The sequence below is a fragment of the Protopterus annectens genome, chromosome 5.part0 (assembly GCF_019279795.1).
Source record: "Protopterus annectens isolate FY-2018-M chromosome 5.part0, PAN1.0, whole genome shotgun sequence".
Classification (NCBI taxonomy): domain Eukaryota; kingdom Metazoa; phylum Chordata; order Ceratodontiformes; family Protopteridae; genus Protopterus; species Protopterus annectens.
The window spans coordinates 1460450954-1460465851 of NC_056735.1; the positions used below are offsets into that span (position 1 = coordinate 1460450954).

Here is a 14898-nt window from a genome sequence, read left to right on the forward strand (position 1 = left end):
AGTTGATTTTATTAGATAGGGCCAGAAACTGGGTGAACATGCTCTGCATGAATCTGAAGGGTGGTTGTGTGGTGGTGTGCACCTCTTAACTTCCCTCCTGATTTCCTTGATCAGTCAGTGGCTGTTTTTGTGGGAAGTGAACAGTACAGTACACTACTCGATACTTAGAGGGCTGGTGCCTGTGGGCAGCTGTACAGTTGGGGATGTTGGGAAGAGGTAGTGGTTGCTACTCAACCTGGTGCTATGTGGTGATGGTATTTGAATAGGGCACGTTTAGGGAGCAGTAGCAGACACTAGCCAGCCTGGTGCCTTCTGGTGATGGTTTTTGAATGTAGATGGCACCTAAACATTGCCCATGCAATTTTAGTTAACTGTTTAATGAAGCTTTGGTTGCAGTTTCAATGAGTGTATGTGTTTTTTTTTCTTGGTACAGGGTTCTGACAAAGGAAAAATACAACAATTAAGAAAATTTAGTTGTAATCAGTTAGTTATAGATTTTCTGTTTTATTCAAGATCATTTTATTGTTAAAGCACAGAGTTTTTGATTACCATTCTAGAGTAAGATCGTTTTAAACAAAAGTTTTCACTGAACAGTCTAAAAATTCAGAGTATAATTTTACCAATAAGCTTTGAAAATACTGGTTAAACAATATTTTCTTTTTTAATGACTTACTTTGTGTGTGTGCTGTCCTAGGCAGTATATGTAGTAACAAGAAAAGTTATTTTTTTATAATGTGTCATGGGTGAATACATTTGACTTATTGCTTGAAGTTTCTGGATCTTATTATAAAATGTGCTACTTGGTAAAGCTTTTTGCCCATCTTTCAGTAAGCTGTACAGAATGCTACTTGCATGTTGGCATTATTGGATGCCAATATAAAGTATGTTATTTGGTGGTGCTATTTGTAATTAGATCTACTGAAAACAATACCTATATTTATGGTTTATTGGATCTGGTTTTGTCACTACGTACTAGTAGTTGAGCAAAGGATTAGATGTTAATCACTAAGACCACCGAGCAGAACATGGACAAATGCTTGACAAACTCATCTTGGCATTAATAAAATAATGGTTTCAATTATTGCTACCCATTATACCTATGATTTATGATCAGTTTAAGCTGGATACTTTCTAATATTTAGACTTTATGTTAATTTGATCAGTTCCAGATAAAAGTTTTCATGAGGTTGAGACTGCTTTTTTCAGTGACCCCCAACAAGTAAGGCAATATTACACCCCTTAATTTTCTTCATGTAATGAACAATTCCAATGATACTTGATATAACTCTCAGGCTATGCGTGTTTTTCGACCACTATGTCCAATCTCTAAGATCACATTTATCTGTCCGTTCACAGAAGAAAAGATCTGTCCAACTCTCTAGACTGGAAAATCTGGGTCACTATCGCTGCACATGATTCATGCCTTTTTACTGACAGATACAAAAATTGGCAGTCAACTCCTTGATGGCAGAAATATTCTATCAAAGAAAGATCTGAGGAGAACACAGTACAATCTGACTGTAAAACCACGGCTTTCCACACTACACTTGCTTCAGCTCGTGGGATTCACTGCCAAGTCTCAAACCAAGGACCCTATGCACTGCAGTCAGAGCGACATACTGCTATGTCATATAAGCTGTTTTAAATGTGTTTCACTGCCACGTCTTGAACCCAGGACCCTGTATACTACAGTCAAAGAAACATACCACTATGCCATATAAGCTATTTGAATTTCCTGAATTTTTACTTGTTTGATTCACTGTTCTGTTTTATTATTTGCCTCTGCTACAAAATTGCTATACACACAAAAACAATCTGAGGAAACTCACTAGTGGTGGGCAAAATAGCTCATTTTGAAAAATGTTTAATTTCACAGAGAACACTTCTCTCCCCTACAAACTGCTTTTATTCTGGCTGCAAGAGCTCACAATCCTCGTAGCACAATGTTATTGTATCATTGTTATATAAGACATCTCATATAAATGGGTGCCAGCAAAGTTCTTTATTACTTAATGTCTATTGTCCCATAAAAGCAGATACCTCATATTGATCGGATATGATTAAGTAACGCTCTGATGTTAAGTTGTCTATCTTGCCTTCATTCTTGCTGGTTGGGTTCAGAGCTGATCCTCGGCTCTGACTCGGCCATCTTCAAAAGCTCAAGAGCTGCATACTGGCTCGAGGCCACCCCATATCCCATGATGCCTGGCACTAGATACCCAGATCTCATTTGCCGCTTCTGCTGCGGGGTTGTCTTACTGGCTCAGGTCGTATTTTTTCATTATTTAAACGTTTTTGATAAAAATGATTAGGCTTGTTAGTGTAGATTGTTTATAGTAGTTAATCTATATATATATATATATATATATATATATATATATATATATATATATATATATATATATATATATATATATATATATATATATATACTTGTATCTATAATTTTTTCTTGATCCTTCCCCTGTCCCTTCAGAAAACTCATTTTAGTTAGAGAGTTTCCCCTCCCCCTTCACTTTCTTAGGTAGCCGTTTAAATTAGAGGCTAACCCTTTTCCCTTTCTCTATTTAAAAAAAAAAAAAAAAAAACTTTTTAGCTTTTACCTAGTTAGTTTTATTTAGCTTATAAATAGAATATTGTCAGTTTTTTCTTGGCTGTGTTTTGGGTGTCTTAACTTGGTGTGTGTGGCAGTAGATACATCCTAGTTTTTTTGTGTGTTGTCCTTGGTATTCTAATTCTTTTTCAGGGATGTCCAAGGATACCAAAGTGTCCAGATTCAAGAAGTGTGACTCATGCCTTCAGAAGATGTCTCTGACAGATGGTCACACTTCTTGTGTCTATTGTCTGGGTGCCGAGCACCTGCAGGACTCTTGTTCGGTTTGCCATGCCTTCAGCCCAAGAGTCCTGCAGGAGCGAAAAAATAAGTTAATCCTACCGAGATTACCTAAGCAGGATTCACTGGCTAAGACTCAGCCTGTGAAGGCCTCTAAGCCACATAAATCTTCGGCTCCCAGTTCGGAGCCGTCGATGGGTGAAGTTGTTTCATCAGCCTCGGTTCCGGCTGGAACCGATTTACCTGTCTCCCAGTCAGTTCCAACTCTGCCTTCAGAGATGACGGGGAGTCGAAAGAGATCTAGGTCTCCCTCCCTGGAGTCGATACGCTCAGCTCCGAGGTCTCCTCTGCTCCAGTTGGAGCACAGTCATCAGTCCCACTCTTCTCGGTCCTCAAGACTATCCGATCAAGGCCCTAGCAAAAATGTTGTCCAGCCCCCCTCATCAGGTGTTGGCTCCATCCATATCTGCAGTTATTCCTCCTCCGACTCCTTCCTTGAGCTCGGAGCCAGAGTTCATTGGGGTTTGAGTCATGGAACCATCAACACCGATAACTTCTGCTTCAGTTCCATTGTCGGCTCTGATCACTTCTTTGGTACCGTCCTTGGAAAGGTCTGGGTGCCAAGACTCCCTCGTCGGCTCTGAGGGGGCGAGTGGCATCGGACCCTTATCGGACCATGTTCTCCCTCTTGGAGCTTCAGCGCAGGTGAGCTTGGCTCCTACATCAGCTTCGGAGCCATCCCCCTCAGTACGGAGAGGGATTCCGGTCTCTTCGGAAATGGAGCCTTCTTGGCATCTGAGCAGGGACGCCTTTAAGGTCATGAGGAGTGTGCTGGCCCCTGAGTCAGCCCCACGATCTTCCCCACTGGTTCCTCCCACTATGGGGCCTGCGTCTTCCTCTGCCCCTCCTCCAGACCCCAAACGTGGGGAACCAATGCTCCAGGGCACCTCCTTGGGTGTATCTTCCTCTTCTGAGGCCGCCCCTGATCATTCAGAGGAGCCACCTCATAAGAGGAAATGCAAGAGGAAGCATGTTGACTCCCCTGAGTCTGTCACATCAGATACCGACTTGGAGGATTCAGAACGGTTCCTGAGATCCCCCACTGAAGATGTCTCCTTCTCAGACATCCTTAAGATGCTTAGACAGAGGGGGAACTGGACTACCCTAAGCCCCTCCGAGGATGAGTTGTTATTCCTGGATGCATTTGGATTCCAACCTTCCACCTCCTGGGTGTCTCCGCCTTTTGACCCACTGATGTCCGTGGTGGCTCGGAAGGCATGGTCAGCTCCAGACACAGTGGAACCAACCCCCAGAAGACCCGCTAAATTCATAACGGCACCACAGGATAAACAGTTTTTGACCAAAGGTGTCCCTGCTGATGCTATGGTGGTAGCGGCAGCCACAAAGAAGGAGTTGACTGAAACTTCTTCATCTGTCCATCCCCCTAGCAAGGAGTCCAGGATGATGGACAGATATGGGAAGCAGATGTTCTCTTCAGCGACCTTTTCTATGAGGTCTCTGAATTATTTGTGCCACTTTACCTGCCTTCAAAGGGATCTCCTTAAAGAGCTTGGAGATACCCTCCAAGATCCATCAGCTGAGGAGGCCCGGGCTAAGGCAGTCTCCCAGCTGGCGACTCTTAATTCAGTGGTGAACTCCTCCATGAGGCTCATTTCTTATGCAGCCAATGGTGCGAGTAGAGCTGCAGGCACAGGTGTTGCTCTAAGGAGACATGCTTGGATGTGTCTTTGTAACTTTGCGGAACCTTTCAGAGCGCCTTTCACCAACACCCCCTTTGATGGTCCCCCTCTTTTTAGATCACAGGTGAAGGACATCCTTACCAGGTGTGAACAGGAAGGCAAGACTCTCTCTGCCGTGGGAGTCCATTTTTCCACTCCTTCCAGACCATATCCCAAGGGTCAGAAGAGTGGAAAAATGTGGTTCAGGAAATCTCAGGGATCCTTGCCAGACACACGTGGTGAGTTCCCATCCAGGGGCAAAGGAGGGAACAATAATAGACGCCACCCTCGTGACAGAGGGGGTTTGCAAAACCAGGGCAGCAGAGAATCCTTCTCTGAGAAGCCCTCCCACCATCCTTGAAGGGTTGCCCGTCTGCCCACCACCAGAGGCAGTCGGGGGAAGATTATCGCTGTACCCAAGAGCCTGGCAAGACATAACACAAGACAAATGGGTACAGCCAGTTATATCCGGAGGCTACAGAATACCCTTTATTCGCACTCCCGTAGTGTTAAACAAGTCCCTTCCAGATGTTCCACCCAATCTAAGAGATCAAGAAGTACAAAAAATTTCAGAACTGCTAAGAAAAAGGGCCATCCAGCAGACCAGCAAGGATCCGGAATTTACTCAAGGTTCTTTTTGGTACCAAACAAGACAGGGGACTGAAGACCCATTCTGGATCTCAGCAGACTGAACAGGTCTGTACAAAGAACCACGTTTTGGATGGTCACGCTGCAGTCCATTATGCCCTTTCTGGGTCAGGACAATTGGATGTGCTCTATAGATCTTCAGGATGTGTACTACCATGTCAAAATGGACAGACGCTCCAGAAGATTCCTTCGCTACCGGCTGGGAGCCAGCCATTACCAGTTCAGAGCTCTGCCCTTTGGTCTCATCACAGCCCCCAGGGCGTACACCAAATGTATGGCAGTAGTTACCACTCACCTGAGACGGCAAGGATTCCAGGTGTTTCCATATCTAGAAGACGGGCTCCTTACTGCTACCACCAGGCATCACCTTCTGTAAGTCAGAGACTACACTATCGAGACTTGCTCCAGACTATGTATCTCAATAAATTTCAAAAAGTCTGCATTGTCACCCTGTCAGTCTATCACCTTTATAGGCGCAAATTTAAATACAAAAGACATGTCAGCGAGCCTTCCACCAGACAGGGTATTAGTGATTCGTCAACATGTACAGGTCTTATTAGCATGCAAAAGAATTCAAGCCAGGTTCGTCCTCTAAACTCTAGGTCTCATGGCAGCAGCAATCATACTTGTTCCTCTAGCTCATTTTTGCATGAGGATCCTCCAGTGGCTGCTTTTCACCCAATGGTCCTTCCAGCAGCTTCCCATGTCTCACATAATTATGATCACAGAAGCATGCAAAAAGCACCTTGCATGGTGGATGGTCTCCACATCAGTACCCCTAGGTAGACCATTTGTACTCCCCCCCCCCGTTACTACGGTTACCACGGACGCTTCCCTGATCGGGTGGGGGGGGCATTATCAGGGCAGGACAGTCCAAGGCACCTGGCAACCTCACGAGTACCACCTGCATATAAACATCTTGGAGATGAGGGCTGTGCTTCTAGCATTGCAAGCTCTTCAGGATTCTGTTCCTATCGGGACCATTGCAATTCAAATGGACAATATGTCAGTAGTGTGGTACATCAACAAGCAGGGCGGAATCAAGTCCTACCCCCTATGTCAAGAAGCACTCAGACTCTGGCAGTGGGCGATCTCTTCCCAACAGTTTCTGATCACAATGCACATCCCTGGGAAGTCCAATGTCATAGCAGACAGGCTGAGCAGAGCAATTCTCATGCCTCATGAGTGGTCTCTGAATCAAGTAGTTGCAGGCCAAATATTCCGCAAATGGGGCCAGCCTTGCTGCGACCTTTTTGCCACCCCTTCAACAGCAAATGCAACAAATTCTTCTCTCTCCTTCCACTTCCCGGACATTCCCCCAGAGACACTCTAGTCCATGATTGGCCTCAGGGACTTCTTTATGCATTCCCTCCTTTTCCCCTTATTCCAAAACTGATACAGAAAGCTACCATATTGGGCTGCAAAATGATCCTCATTGCTCCTTACTGGCCTCGACAAATATGGTTCCCATTCCTGCATCATCATCTTCTCGAGCAGCCTTGGACTCTGGACCCAGTTCCAGACCTTCTGATCCATCAATCAGGCAAGCTGCACCAATCCCTGCAATCTCTCCAGCTCACTGCTTGGTTGCTCCACTTCCAATCTTAGCCAGGCTTCCAGATATCTCCCCGTCTGTGCAGAAAATTATTTTATCATCGCACAAGTCTACCACTAAAAAAACTTACGCTAGTAAGTGGAAACGTTTTTCTTCCTGGACAGAGACTAAGAGTATAGACCCCTTTTCAGCCCCTATACACCACATTTTGGAATTTCTTGTGGAACTCTTTCATTCTGGGTCCTCTTCCACTACAATTAGAGTTCAGTTAGCTGCAATTTCAAATTTTCACATTGGCCTGTTGGGAAATAATATCATGTTGCATAAGCTATGTAGAGCCTTTCTCAAAGGGACCACTCTGCTCAGGCATCCAGTGAGAGATCCTCCACCTCCGTGGGATCTAAATTTGATTTTATCTTCGCTAATATTGCCTCCCTTCAAACCTGCAGCATCTTGTTCCCTGAAGGATTTATCTTGGAAAACTCTCTTTCTGGTAGCCATTACTTCAGCCAGAAGAGTTTCGGAACTGCAGGCTCTTTGTACCTGTCCTCCGTACCTAGTGTTCCACAATGATAGGGTTGCTCTCAGGACTATTCCTTCCTTCCTTCCTAAGGTCTCTTCAGAAAATAATTTAAATCAGTCTATAGACCTTCCTGTGTTTTTTCCCAACCATTCCAACAGGGTGGAATATAAGTTGCATCAGCTAGATGTTCACAGGCAACTACGTTTTTATTTGCATAGAACTAAAGATATCAGGAAATTGGACCAACTTTTCCTTTCTTATGTTGAGGGTAAACAAGGTGTTCCAGTCTCAAAAGTAACCTTGTCCAGGTGGTTGACTTCTCTCATCACATTTATCTATCAACTGAGGAATAAAGAATTACCTGTTAAACCAAAAGGTCACTCCACCAGAGCTTTAGCCACTTCTGTGGCCTTTCAGGCTAGGTTGCCCATGGAATCTATTTGTGCTGTGGCTACATGGGCCAAACCACATACTTTCATTTTGCATTATAAGTTGGATGTGGTTTCCAGAAACAGAGCTGATTTTGGTTCTACTGTTCTAAAGAGTTTGTTCCGATGAGCCACCCAGGATTTCAGGTGCTAGGGATGCTGTCACAACCAGCAAGAATGAAGGCGAGATAGACAACTTAACATAAAGAAGTTATGTACCTACCATAACGTTCCATGTTTGTTGTCTTCTTCTCGCCTTCTTTCTTGCGTCCCACCCTCCATCCCCCTATCCTTGTAGACCAAGAAGAGTTCCTTATGGTTTTTTCACTGGCTGAGTCTTCTCTGGCTATTCCTTTCTGTCTAGTAGCCTCTTTGGAGGTTTTATATATTCCAGGATAGGATCCTTTCCTTATTATGTCTGCAGTTAGACTTACCAAATGAGATATGGGTATCTAGCACCAGGCATCATGGGATATGGGGTGGTCTTGAGCCAGTATGCAGCTCTCAAGCTTTTGAAGACGGCCGAGTCAGAGCCGAGGATCTGCTCTGAACCCAACCAGCAAGAAAGAAGGTGAGAAGAAGACAACTAACATGGAACGTTATGGTAGGTACATAACTTCTTTTTCTTTTCATATTTAGCTCCTTGTTTACTTTCCATAAGAAGTGAAAATAAAGGAAGTGATAATTTGCTATAAATAATAACAATCTGAACCAAGCTTGTATTTCAGTGTGTGTTTTACTTTGTAAAGCTTTGAAAAACAGTGGGACGGCAGATGACCTAGGACTCTACATAGGTTCATAGAAGGTTACTAGGCTAATGGCATTAGAGCTCTTACAAGCCTAGGAATATTTATCCTGAGTTACCTCAGTTGTCAGTGACTAGGTGAGTGAAGTTCACAGAGGTAAGGGTCGATGGTAGTTAATCATGACTTCCTCTGTCTAGGAGGGACATGGGCACCATCTCAGCAGTGAATTTTTGGTCACCCATCAATTGATCTAAGTTGCATTTGAAGAGGGTCAGAGAGGGGCTCTGTTTCCTGTGAATTGGAAACTTTCCACAGAAATGGTAGGGTATGGGCGATGTATCTATCCAGCATAAGCTATTCATGTCAGAGGCTTTGTTAAGATCCCTGGAGTAAGTAACCCTCCTGCAGTTTGATTTATGAATGTGTAGCCTTTCCATCAGGGCCAAGTCAGAGATTTCCCTATAAACCAGGCACAGGTCACCCCTTAGCAACCTGTAAATGAGGGAATACAGTGACAGGGCTTTCAGTCTTTCCACATAAGACTTGTTTTGTGTACCCTGTAATTTCTTGATAAGAAACGTCTGTAGTCTTTCCAACTGTTTCAGATTTCTGGTGAGGTACGTGCAAAAGGGAACACAGTAGTCAATTATTGGTCTGATGAGAGCTGAGTATAATGGAATTATAACATCCTTAGATCTAGATGTGTTGCCTTTACTTTTAAGATGTGCCACATAGAAGGATTTCCTTACTACTGTGGATACATGGTGGTCAAAGTTCAGATGGCTATCAACCTGAGTACCTAGATCACATAACACTGGGTCTACACTTAGGGACGTTGCTGTCTATAATGTAAAGAATAGGGATGTCAGCTTTCCCAAAGGGAATAATAATGCATTTTTTGCATTTAGCTTTAATCTGTGTATTTGGCACCAATCATTTATTTGCGTTAACCATGTCTGCTGTATCTTAACATCACTGGGGGACTCAATGATTGCTCCCAAGTTGCAATCATCAGTGAACTTGGTCAGCTACATGCCATCCAAATTTGCTTGAACTTCTGAGAAATAAATTCCATACAATAAGGGACCCAGTACAGAACCCTGTGGTATGCCACTGATGCTAGAGGTAAAGTCACCCACTTTGACAGTATATGTTCTGCTGGTGTGCCAGTTGGCTACCCATCTGGTAATGTAGGGGTAAATTCCAATTTGGAAGAGTTTCTCTATAATCCTAAGTGGGGAATTGAGTCAAAGGTCAAGATAGGTGGTATACACTGTCTTTTCCTCATCCAGGGCCTTGGTGACTTTTTCAAAGAAGTCAGCTATGTTTAACACACATGATCTAACTTTAGCAAATCCAAACTGGGTTGGGTCCAGAGTTTGGAGATTACCTATGTCCTTGTTAATAAGGTCCATAATGATTTTTAACATGGCCTTGTAGATGAGGTTAGTAAAACCTATGAGTCTATAATTCCTAGGGTTGGTTGATGATCCCCCTTTGCGCCGAGGGATTACTGTTGCTGTCCTCCATTCTGCCAGAACATGACCAGTTCACAGGCTGTGGTTAAACAGGGATCCAAGTGGGCTTGCTAGGTCATGTTTTAAGTTGTTTAAAAGTCAATCTGAGATGTTGTATGGTTCCACTGATGCCATGTTTTTGGCCTTGGAGAGTGCCAGAGTGACCTGCTCTCTTGAGATAATAGGCTAAAAATGGTGGCAGGTTTACTTTGGTGGATGACTGGAGGGGATGGGGGGTGATGTTTTCTCCAAATCTGTCAGCTAGAAGGTTGGCTATTACCTCCAGTTGAGTATGGGTGGTGCCATCCACAAACAGTTTAATGCACAGCTGGGTATTTCCTTTTAGATTTTGGATGTAGTTAAATAATGCCTTGTGATTATCCTTAGCTAGGGGGGCTAATTTACTTTGTAATTAGCTTTGGATAACTTGACAAGATTTCTAATTTGATTGTTTAAGCTGGAGAGGGATTTCTTCTCCAGCTGAGCCAGTTCCCTCTTGTTCTTGGACATTAGTTTCTTTCTCTGTTGTATACCCTGTTTATACTAGGGGTCCACCAACCTGGCTTGTTTTTTGGCAAGACCTGGTTTTAATCCAATCAGGTATAGCCAGTTCTATACAACTGCTTAAGTGGTTATACAGGGCATTAGTGTACACCTGTGCATAACAGTCCATGTTATCTGCATTTAAGTGAGTTTGAAACTTCTTATGCCATCACTTATTAGGAGGTCATTTGTCTTAGAAAAATTCTTAAGCATTTTTGAGCTTGATGGGGTATCTAGTCTTATAAATACATTTGATGAGATCTTATCAGGGAGGACATCACACATGAGGGGATGTGCAATGCTCTCTCATGCTAGTGAGTACTAAGTTCCGGACATTTGAGCCACTTGTCAGTGTACTGACTAGCTATCCCAGAGCATTTGCATTGACAAAGTCCAAGAAAATCTGAGCTGTCATGTTTGTGGTTATGTATGTTTCTCAGTCAATGATAAGTTAATTAAAATTACCCATGAGTAAGGTGTTGGGTTGTATGGCAAGTGACTCCACTAAGTCCAGGTATGCGATTTTCTTTTCTTGGTTCATGTTGGGGAACCTATAACTAGCTATGATGTGGTAGGGGGCTTTGCCTATAGTTAATTGGACATGGAGTAGCTCTTGAGAATCATATTGTCTGACCAGTCTTGAGGTGTGCTTATCCTTAATAAAGATGGATACAGCTCCTTCTTTGATTCTTTTATGCTCAGTTTGTGGTCTGAATGTATGAAAGACATTGTAGCCCTGCATTGCCCTGAACCATGTCTTGGTGACTACACAGAGTTAAGCATATTCCAAAGTGAGGACTGCTTCCAGGGAGTGCACTCCTAGTATTAAGCAGCAGTAACTTGAGTTTGTCTGGAGAGGATTATGTTATGTTGGGAGTTTGGTTATTTTGACACTGCCTAAAAAAGGCACAATATGGGTGGCTAATGCCTTTGCCAGAATCTGAAAGCCTAAAGGAGACAGATGCAGAGTGCAGACCATCTCATGTCTTTCAAGGCTGACAGATATTAGATCTCCTTGCACTGACACCAGAAGCTAAGCCAATTGTTAAAGTCAATCATTTTTTGTTTATATTGTGGCATCATCCTTGGAGAAGGTAGAATGCTGCTTAAGGCTAGGCTTATACCTGCTTGTAACACATAATCTGAGAGCTCAATCATGTCTCTCTTCATATAGTCAAGTGAGGTACATTTTAAGTCATTCACCCCCACATAGACTATGATTGAGTCATACCGTTACTTGTGTATGAGTGACATGATGGAAATGCACTCCATGCAAATTAGGTGAATCTTTTCCACCAACTACACACACTTCTACATCCAAATTAGGTGGATTTTTCCACCAACCACATACTTACATACAGACAGGCATGCCCCCTTGCTCTGCATACAGTCAAGTCGACCACCTACCTATACACACCCCTGCTACAGCATTTAAAAACCCTATTTCTACTGCTTGATCTGAAGAAGTCTTGTAATTGATGAAGCCCTCATCAGGATTACTTACAATAAAGATCTAAAAAAGGAGCCTTCTTAGTGGTGGAGTTTTCTTTTAACCTACAGCTGCGGAAGTTTATGCTCTTCATTCATAATTAAACATCTGGTTATTGTTTTTCATCCAAAGAGCTACCATTTGGCATATAGATTAATAGGTAAGAACAAGGCTAGCTGTCCTTGTAGTACATTTTAAGCCTGGCCAGTTTTCATTTTTATGCTCAAAATTACCTATTCTATTTGCTTATAGACTGGTCTTACCCACCCCATGGTCAGGAATTATATATTACCCCTAATAAGAATAACCGGTATCATGACATAGATAATTTGAGGGGACAAATGTGGAGGATGAAGCATTTAGGAGGTATCTCCTTCCATTGGTACAAAAGGTTGTCCTGGGGTAACTTTGCTATTTTCCACACATAGATCTAAGATGCACTTGAATATGGACATGGATGAATTCTATTTTATGTGAAGGGGAGTCTGTTTCCACAGCAGCAGTATCCTCTGCTAGATATGCTTGTCCCTACAAACCATTCTGATGATGTTGCAGAAGAGGTTTACATCCTACTTCCACTTTTGTGCTTGTTGTAGTGGACTTTCATGGTACCTAATCAGATTTTAATTGCCAGGCCCAGAGTTTCCACACTGAATGTATCATACCTTCATGGTTTGTTATTGATGGTATTTCATCCTTTAGTTTTATGTCAATTTTCATTATTTTAGAAATGTGAAGTTGTTATATCTGTTATAATTAATAAGCATGGCAAGTTATATGATTGAAGAATATTTATTAAATAAGTGTATTCCATAATGTTAGTCAGACTGCACTGCCAAAGCTGAAAAAAGTGAAACCAATCAGCTGTGCATTGTTGTGGGTTTGCCACAAAAAAATAATTAGCCTTACATTTGAAGTCTATATTCATTGTGGTGTTAGAATTAGATATTTGTTTCCAAACACCATCTGGAGCAATGTGTACCTAGTTGTTTGTTGTTGTTGTTTTGTTTTATATTTATACAGATATGGGTTCACATCTAAAGGTCAAAATGTCAAAACATCAAAACTCTGAATAATGAAGACCAGAGGATCCAATATATATATATATATATATATATATATATATATATATATATATATATATATATATATATATATATATATATATAGGGCTGCAGGAGGCTTGTCCCCCTGCAAAAACGTGATATTAATACATTTTACGTTATGGATGTTTTTCTTTTTTTTTTTTGGTTTGAGATTTCAAACCTTCGATCCTCTGGTCTTCGTTACTCAGAGGTTTGATGTTTTGACATTTCAACCTTTAGACGTGAATCCACATATATACACATGCACACACACACACACACACACACACACACACACACACACACACACACACACACACATATATATATATATATATATATATACACACACACACACACACACACACACACACACACACACACACACACACACACACACACACACAGAAAGTTTCTTTTTTTTTGCTGATATGGTGTAATATCTGAAGGCCTTTACACCAAACAAGTTTCATTTTAGTTTTTCCTACTATGTAATACATAATAGAACATACCTTGTATTCCATATAGCTTTTTAAGAATGCTCTACACCCTGCTTTTTGGTATTCAGCAGTATAGAGTTCACAGACATAGGTAATACCTCACACTTTTCCCCATTGCATTTACTGATAGTATTATCGTGGAACTTTTTTCCTAAATAGAAACACATCTAAAATGTTAGATACAACCTCTTCCAACATATTGTAGTGTGTCCTTAACCATGGTGAAGACCTACTGGATAGAAGACCTTGTGGTCTGCTGTCATCATTTTCTCAAAGGTTCTTTGGTAAGTACTAAACTGGCTGCCATTGCGGGCAATTTTAGGACCAGTCAGTTTTCCTTTTGGTGCTTGAATTAACCTATCTAGCGTGGAGTTGATTGGCCACACCCATCCCAGAGTTGAAAATTATCTATTACCCCTAGTGAGAATAATTGGGATCATGCCATAAATAATTTGAAGGATCCATACATGGAATAAAGTATTTAGGAGGTGCAACTGTCCATTAATAGTACGGGGGAAATTCTAGAGTAAATTTCCTATTGCACAGCCATAGATCTAAGTTGCACATGAATAGAGCAGCAGTAAATATCCTCTGTGAGTTATACCTGTTGCTCCAAAGCATTCTGTTGCTGTTGCAGAAGATATTTAGATCCATAAACTATGTATTCATGATGCCATTTTGCTTGCTGATGTGCAGTAGATCTAGGTCCATCAGTACTGGGTTGGAGGATGCCATGTATGCCAGACACAGGTCACTTCTTAGCAGTCTGTAGGATACCAAGTAAAATGATTGGGTTTTTAGGTGGTCTATGTAGGACATTTTGTTTACACTTTGTATCCTTTGAGTATATTTCCCTGGGTGCTCCAGCTGCTGCATGTGCCTGAAAAGATACATGACAAAGGGGGCATTATACTCAATGGCTGGCCTAATGAAGTCCGAGTAAAGGCAAGCAATGAGATCACTAGATATAGACATGATCCCTTTGTTTATAAGCTGCACAATATAGAAGGACTTTTCTTATGACAATGGGCACATGTAGGTCAAAAGTTAGGACACTGTCTACATAGGTCTGAAATCCAGAACAAATAGGTCAACTTTTAGGGGTATTTTGTCAATGTGGTATCTACCCAGGGTAGATGCCTTCCCAAAGGATATGATAATGCATTTTTTGGCATTTTATTTCAGTCCATAATTTTGACATCAGTTATTTATTTGGGACAAAACTTCCTGCAGGACTGCTAAGTCATTTGTGGATTCAAGGACTGTTCCAAGCTTGCAGTCATCTGCAGACT

General features: G+C 42.0%; 1 protein-coding gene across 1 annotated transcript in view; it reads right to left on the reverse strand.

Moving 5' to 3' along the window:
- Positions 1-14898, reverse strand: part of SLC15A1 (solute carrier family 15 member 1) — a 422183-nt gene that overhangs the window by 60471 nt on the left and 346814 nt on the right. The gene's annotated exons all lie outside the window — the stretch shown is intronic.